The sequence below is a fragment of the Marmota marmota genome, unplaced genomic scaffold (assembly GCF_001458135.2).
Source record: "Marmota marmota marmota unplaced genomic scaffold, marMar, whole genome shotgun sequence".
Taxonomy (NCBI): Eukaryota; Metazoa; Chordata; class Mammalia; order Rodentia; family Sciuridae; genus Marmota; species Marmota marmota.
In genome coordinates this window covers 10,846,864-10,855,338 of record NW_026000261.1, presented here as the reverse complement: position 1 = coordinate 10,855,338, position 8,475 = coordinate 10,846,864, and the positions used below count along the sequence as shown (strand labels likewise).

Here is an 8,475-nt window from a genome sequence, read left to right as displayed (position 1 = left end):
CCCAAAGGGAAAAAGGAACCTTAACTCAGTGCTGGCAGGTTCTTGACTGATGCTGCAGAAAGGAATTTCAGAATGAGTCAAAAGAAGCACAAATAAAGATTTATTCAGGAAAGCAATCAATAGAGCAGGACATGTACTCAAAGGGAGAGGGTGAGGGTGCTAGTGAGACATGCTTTTGGGGTCTCAGAGTTCTTTTAAAGGATACTTTGTAAATGGTGAGCATGAGAGGTATGTGGGGTGACATCAGCATAATGAGTTCCATTCTTTTGATCATGGAGCAGAGTGGGTCACAGTGACCTGGTTTTTCTCAGAATCTTTAGGTTGACATTATTTAGTTAATAGCACTTAGACTGTAACATATCATGAGATTCTCTCTCTCTCTGTCTCTCTCTCTCTCTCTCTCTCTCTTCCTTTTAATCAGTCTAAAATACATTCTGTAAGCTAACAAGGCATATAGGCACCAATTATCTGGACTTACAGTGCTCTAAAACTTATTAGAACTTTTAAGAATTCAGGCTTGGAAGAAAACAGGCCTGAGGAGTGAAGAGAGTTCATGGAGTTTTTAGATTAAAAGCTACAGTCTCTCTTTCCTTCTCTGTCTTCTTTCTACCTATTTTTCTGCTGTCCTATGTCAGGGCTACAGCAAAGCAGGGAAATCTTTGCTAAAGGTTTCAGACATTATAGCATTCTTAGCTTTGGGGTTGATGGAAGTTTGAGGTCTGCTAAACCTAATCTGAGAGGATTACTTATAGTCATGGGAATATTAGGTCAGATACAAAGGTTAAAAGTAAATGGCTATTTTTCTAAATGGCTTAGGATAGCCCAAGATAACTTTGACTCTCAGTCTACAATGTTCCATCTCTCCAGAAACATGATGTTCTACCCAGCCAGGGTCAAACATTCTGTAGGTACTTTAATAAACTTATGGTTTTTTCAGGGAACTTCAGCTTCATAATATGTTCACAGAACAAAAGGAAACCTCAATGAAGAAGTAGAGGAGGAGGATGTTCAAATACAGAATATTAATAAAAGCAGAAAATCATAAAAACCGAAATTATGGAATTGAACAGTACGATGACTAAAACGAGAAATTCAATAGTAGATTTGAACTGACAAAAGAATTAGTGACTTGAAAGCTAGACTGATAGAGATCATGAAATCTGAACATCCAAGAACAAAAAGCTAAAGAAAAATGTACAGAAACTTGGAGAAATTTGGGACAATATTAAGAACAATATTTGATAAAAGAAATGACTACCAATGGTAACCTGAAGCCAGAGTAAATAAATAAGTAAAGGGATCATGAATCACATATAGTACAGAGGGACCTGGTATTCAGTGCAGTTAGTAGGGTGGCAGGGTAGGCACTGGAATAGCAGTGGACAAGCCAGCTATTGATAACACACCTGCTGAGCATTGGATTGTGCAACCATGGCCATCCAGAGCCCTAGCACAGTGAGGACAGTGCTGCCCAGGCCTAGGAAACAAGATCAGAGGACAATTCTCCAGGAGAACTTTGAATCTCTTAATGAGGCCAAGACCTTGAACCTGAAACTACTCAATCTTTGGAGGGAACCATGAACCTAGAAGACATTCTCTGCCTTGTTCCACTGGTGACTTTGAAGAGACATATGTGGAAGAGACTGAGAAGCCAGAGGAGGCACTGTACATTTAAGAGACCAGGCAGCCAAAGGAGGTACTGTACATGAAAGGGCCTGTAGTCCAGGGGAGATGCGGTGTGGGAAGAAGACCATGAAACCAGATGCGGTACCATTTGTGGAGCAGTCTGTGGAGCCAGCAAAAAGCCTGAGCCCAGGGCAGATTGTTTGTGAGGGGGAGACTGTTGCAAGGGAGTAGAAATCTTATCCTAAGGAGAGCCACAGAGCAGTACTGAGCCCCAGCACAGAGGAGAACCTGAGCATGGAGGACCTGGAACTGGCAGAGGGCCATTTCTAGCAGCATGTGCAAGTATAATACAGCTGGAAGAGGAGAGAGATCAGCCCATCCATAAGCTTATGCTGTTCCATGAATCAGCTCTGCAGGAGGTGCAGCAAGTACATTGGGACATTTTGGCCCCTACAAATGGTGCCCTGTCCAGAGAGAACTGGACAGTTTTGTCAGCTAAGAGAAGATCCTGCAGGTCAAGCAGGGGCTATTAAAAGTTACCAAGGAATGTGTGGCCTAATACTACCAGCAGTAGTGCCATCAGCAGTTTGTGGACTTCTGGGAAGCACTGACTGCATGTGCAGTTCAGTACTTGGGGGACCCAGCCCAGCTCCAGGATGCTTATCAGAAGCAGATGGAGAAGCTGCAACAATTAGAAGCAGCTGCAAGTCAGAGGGACAGGTAATTTCTCCAGAAGAGACTGTGGTTTGAAAATCTTCCAGGCCCTGGAAGAAGTATATGGGCCTCAGCTGCTGTGGCTTCTGGAAAAGAAAGAAAAAAAGTTCCATGAAAAACCAGGCTAAGATCCAGGAGATGAATGCTCTGAGATTCCTGCAAGCGGAGGCCAGGCAGCTCCACCTGCAAAACAGGAACCTTCAGGACTAGATCACACTTGTGAGACAAAAATGAGATGAAGAACTGGGTGCAGTGGCACTTACCTGTAATCTTAGCAACTTGGGAGGCTGAGGTGGGAGGCTCACAAGCTTGAGATTTGCCATAAGCAATTTAGTTGAGATCTTGTCTCAAAATTAAAATAAATAAATAAATAGGGCTAGGGATGCAGCTCAGTGGTTAAGTGCCCCTGGGTTTAACTCCTGATGAGGGGGTGGGGGCACAGGCAGGACAGGGAACAGCTAGAGTAAATGGAAGAATGACAGAGGCAGTTAAGAAGTGGGCTTCAATCCCAGAAACAAAACAAAGAGATGGGACAGCTAAGGATCAGTCTTGCTGAAGAGCTGTCAACTTATAAGGGTTGTTCAGAATGTATGTCTGACAGCCTGGCAACTTGGCAAGACCCTCTCTCACAAATAAAAATTAAAAGGCTGGGTTAGTAGATCAGTGATTGAGGGCTTGCCTAGTGTGTGTGAGTACCTGGGTTATTAGATCCCCAGGATGAAGAAAAGAAAGAGAGAAAGAGAGAGAGGGTGGGGGAAAGAAAGAAAGGAAGGGAAAGGGAAGGGCAATAAAGAGAGTAAGGAAGGTATGAAGGAGGAAAAAAATATCGTCAAATCTGTAATCCAGAAACAACAAAAAAATCACTTCTTGGCAAAAGATCATTAAGTACCCTTTAGGCATACTTTTTCTCAAAAAGACAAGTGAATGCCAGAACTTGGCAAGCAATTCACCCTGTGAAAATTGCAAATACTGACTGACCTGTTTTAAAAGACTGTAGGATTGGCTGGAAGCAGAACAGTCAACTCTCAGCTGGATTCTATTTCTTAGGCTGCTGGTACTAATGTCAATGTACTGAAGAATGGAAAAGTGCCTCCTATCTTCCAGCAGCAACCGTCATTTGCACATTTAGAAAATGATGAATGTATGAACTCATCTTGCATTATTATGAAGAATGTATTTTGCCTTATGATTCAAATCAAAAGCATTTTGGGGGACATAACTGGGGTCAAAATAGCAGTTGATTTTCCTTATACACCTTTAAAGTATGAATTATTTTGCCCCATAAATATTGTTGTTATTGTTTCCAATACCGAGAATTGAACCCTGGGAGCTCTACCACAGAGCTACATCCCCAGCCCTTGTTATTTTAAGACAGGTGTTCACTAAGTTGCTGAGGCTGGCCTTGAATTTATGATCCTCCTGCCTTGGCCTCCTGAATAGCTGGGATTAGAATCACTGCACCAACTGTTAGATTTTAAATGAATCCTCATAGAGTTCTTTTTTTTCTTAAAGGCTATGCAAATTAATGTAGTACATGCTTAAAAATGTGTTGAGGCCAGGCACAGGCCTGTAATCCCAGCAACTCGGGAGGCTGAGGAAGGAGGATTACATGTTCAAGTCCAGCCTGGGCAACTTAAAGAGACCATGTCTCAAAAAATAAATAAATAAATAAACAAAAAGTACTGGGGAGTAGCTCAGTGGTAAAGTGTCCCTGGTTCAACCCCTATTACCATAAAAAAAAAGAGTGTCAAGATAAATTTCACTATACTCTAAAACAATTAGTTTTGGAGAAAAGGAACCAGTACAGGTTTGAACATAATGGTTTAAAATTATTCAGATTTTCCCAAAGATCTTAAGTATTTGGGGGTTAGAGTGATCTACTAAATCAAAACAAAAACTGAATGGCTGGAAATAACTGGGCATGCTATCTGGTTATGGCATGTGGTAATAAAAGCTTTCAGAACCTAATGTTTCTAACCTCTAAGTGCAGGCCTCAATGAAAAACATAATTAGAGATTCAACTTCTTTTTGAGAAGAGGCTCAGGCACCTTTTATATTTTAAATTATGCCTTAAATTCTTTTCCCCACACCAACTTGGACACTTGAAAGCCTGTAGAGTTCTCTAGGGATAGACTTCAAAAAGATGTCATTTTATCACAGACTTGTATGTGCATCTCTGGTTCAATGTTTTATGTCTTGCACTTTCCATGTGAAGGAGTAAAGCTCTTTTCTATAGATCTGAGTCTATTATATTTAATTCTACTCTTGACAGTCAAAGATGATAGAAAATAACTGTCATCCAAGCAACTCTTCAAAAAGCCAGAGACAGGGGTTTGATGGACATTATATACTAAATAACCCCACCAACATGAAGTTATGTAGAAAAGCAATTTCTTCCATTATAAGCACTTAAGCAGTTAGTCATAGAGAGTGACAAGCATGCTGGTGAAGCAGGTCACCTAAAATGCAGATGGTATCAAACTAGTGGTCAAGGACTAACTTCTTAAAAAAAAAACACTTATAAAGGATTAATTTAATTTTAAAAATAAATATAAATTATCAATTTACTCTTCTCAACTTGAAAGTCCACCAGTACTATACTTGTCAGGTAGAAATATATATCTTTACAACTTGGTGATTCCAAATTTAAAAACCAAAGTAGCATTTTACAGCAAGGAAATTAATATATGAAATATACTAGGAAGCAAAAATACATGGGGGAAAGGAGGAACATACAGTTTTGACTTAACTGAAGAAACCAAGAAGAGACTATACAGGACAATGTACATCCTAGAAAGGCAGGTGTGAAGATTTTAGAGTAGGACTCTATATGACTTGAATCTCCCCTAATTCCTGAATGAAAATGACATCTCACAGTAAAACAACAACACCAAACAACAACAACAACAAAAAAAAAACCTAAGAACATATTCTTCTGTGTACTTTCCTCTCAAGATCAGGAACAAGGCAAGTATGTCTAATCTCTCTAGTTTTTCTTTTTTATTTTTTTTAACTTTCATCAGTCTTTTTTTAAATTCTTTTTAGATATACATGACAGTAGAGTGTATTTTGACATATTGTACATATATGGAGTATAACTTATTCTAATTAGGATCCAATCTTGTGAGTGCACATGCTGTGGAGTTTCACTTGTCATGTATTCATATATGAACATAGAAAATAATCCCTCCACTTCTATTTAACATTGCACTAGAGGTTCTGCCATGGAAAGTTAGGCAAGAAAAAAGGCACCCAGGTCAGAAAGAAAAAAGTAAAACTAACTCTGTCATATTTCAGGCTGCTACACCAAAATATCATAAACTGGGTAGCTTATTAGCTACAGAAATTTATTTCTTATTTGTTTTGTTTTGTTTTGTTTTGGTCCTGGGGATGAAATCCAGAGGTGATTTACCCCTGAGCCACATCCCCAACACTTTTTATTTTTTACTTTGAGACAGGATCTCATAAGTTGCTTAGGGCCTTGCTGCCGCAGTCTGGCTGGGCACAAATCACGAGCCACCACACAGCTTGTAGATTCAAACAGCAACTCTTTATTCCCGAACTCACACCAGCCATCTACAATCACGTTCTGGGGAAATCCACGTTCTCTGCCCAAATCCACCTCCACTGGGCTTCTATCTCCCAAAAAATACTGTCTGAATCCCGTGAGAACTCAAGGGGAACTCAGGCAGCAGGATACGCCCTATTCCCAGCAGGAATAATCTTAAACCTGGAACGCCCTAAACCTGATTATCCTAAACCGGGAACACCCTAATCCGCCCTGGTCCTTGAGCAAGGTCACCTACATGCAATGTCACTGCAAAATGTCCTATTTCCACGAGTCCTTCCACTAAGCAACATGGGGTACGCTGGCAAGGAAATTGTCATACCTACTTGGCTAATGGCTCCCAGCACCTTGCTAAATTGCTGAGGCTGGCTTTGAACTTGCGATCCCCCTGCCTCCATCTTCTGAGTCACTGGGATTACAGGCATGCACAACCACGCCTGGCTCTGACAGATTTTCTTTTCTTTTTTTTTTTATTGTTGCTTTTCCTTTGTGTGTGTGTGTGTGTGTGTGTGTGTGTGTGTATTTGTTTGTTTGTTTTCGGTCATACCAGGGATTGAACTCAGGGCCTCATGCCCTCTTATCACTAAGATACATCCCCTATAGCCCTTTTTATAATTTTATTTTGAGACAGGATCTTACTAAATTGCCCAGGCTAGCCTTTGACTTGTGATCCTTCAGCTTCAGTCTCCCAAGCACTTGCGATTTCAGGCATGTGCCACCATGCCAAGTTCTTGAGGATGGGAAATTCAAGATAAATATGCTGGCAGATTTGGTGTTTCAATCTCTGGTTTATAAACAGCATCTTTTGTCCTCACGGCAGAAAGGGCAAACAGCTTCCTCAGACTTTACAAGAGGCCTAATTATTATTTTTTAATTGTTGATGAAACATTATTTTCTTTATTTTTATTTTTATTTTTATATGGTGCTAAGAATTGAACCCAGTGCCTCACGCATGTTTGGCAAGTGCACTACCACTGAGCTACAACCCTAGCCCAAGAGGCCGAGTTTTTATAGTGCTCTGCCCTCATGACCTAGTCAGTTCCCAAATATCCCACCTTTTAATTCTATGAGATTGGAGATTAAGTTCAAACTACAAGTTTTGAGGTGACACAAACTTTCATACCATAGCAATGTCTATTCAGGTGACATAATTTTATATAGAAAATTATAAGGAATTCATGAAAAAATATTAAAATTAATAAATGTGGTCAGGAAGGTGGTAGGGTACATAACAACATAAAATCAACTGTAATTCTCTATATTTCCAATGAACAAGCTAAATAATAATGTGTTTGTAATGATAAGAAATGGAAACCCTTATACATCACTGGTGGGAATGTAAAATGGTAGTTCCTCAAAATATTCAACAGAGTTACCAAATGACCCAGCAATTCTACCCTTAGTTGAATATCCAAGAGAAAAAAAATCTACATAAATATTTGTACATGACTATTTATAGCAACATCATTCATAAAAGGCAAAATGTGAAAACAACCCAAAAAATGTCCAGTAATTGATTAATGGATAAAATTGGTACATCCAGATAATAGCATATTATTTGGCCATAAAAACTAGATACTTATATATGCTACAACATGGGTGGACCTTGCTAAACTTATGCTAAGTAAAATAAGCTAATCATAAAAGACCATATGTCACATGATTCAATTTATATGAAATGTAGAGAATAACCAATTACATGGAGGCAGGAAGTAGATTGGTGGCTGGCTAGGATTGAGGAGGATTAGGGAAAGGGAATCATAAATAAAGGGTATGATATATTGGGGGGTGATGAAAAAGTTCTAAAATTGACTTTGATATCATTACATGTATCTGTGAAGATATTAAAGCCACTGAATTGCACTCCAATGAATGAACTGAATATTATATGAACAATATTGTAATAAAGCTGTTTTTAAGCTGGGTGTAATGGTGCATATCTGTAATTCTAGTGACTCAGGGGGCTGCAGTAGGAGGATCTCAAGTTAAAATCCAGCCTCAGATGTTTAGCGAGACCCTGTCTCAAAACAAAAAAATAATAAAAAAAAAAGGTCTGGAGATATAGTTCATTGGTTAAGTGCCCCTGAGTTCAATCTCCAGTGCAAAAAAAGAAAAAAAAAGAAGCTGTTTAAAAAAAAATAAGAATGGAGCTAAGGGCTAAGCTCAGTGGTAGATTTGATCATAAATGAGTATTGAATTCTATCAAGTTTTTTAATGTATCTGTTGTGATTCTTATATTTTTCAATGAACAAGCTAAATGTGTTGGTGATGATAAGAAATGGAAACCCTAGCCAGCCACCAATCTACTTCCTGCCTCCATGGAATTGGTTATTCTCTACATTTCATATAAATGGAATCATTTTTATGATTAGCTTATTTCACTTAAATTTAGCAAGGTCCACCCATGTTGTAACATATATAAGTATCTAGTTTTTATGGCCAAATAATATTTTATTATCTGGATGCACCTCATTTTATTCATTAATCAATATATTTCCCAGCATGCATATGATCCTGGGTTTGATCCCCAGAACCACCCTTCCACCAAAAAAAAAAAAAAAAAAAAA

General features: G+C 39.0%; 1 pseudogene; it reads left to right on the top strand.

Annotated features, from left to right (window-relative positions):
- Nucleotides 1-221: 221 nt before the first annotated feature.
- LOC107152462 overlaps nucleotides 222-8,475 on the top strand; it is a 20,113-nt pseudogene continuing 11,859 nt past the window's right edge.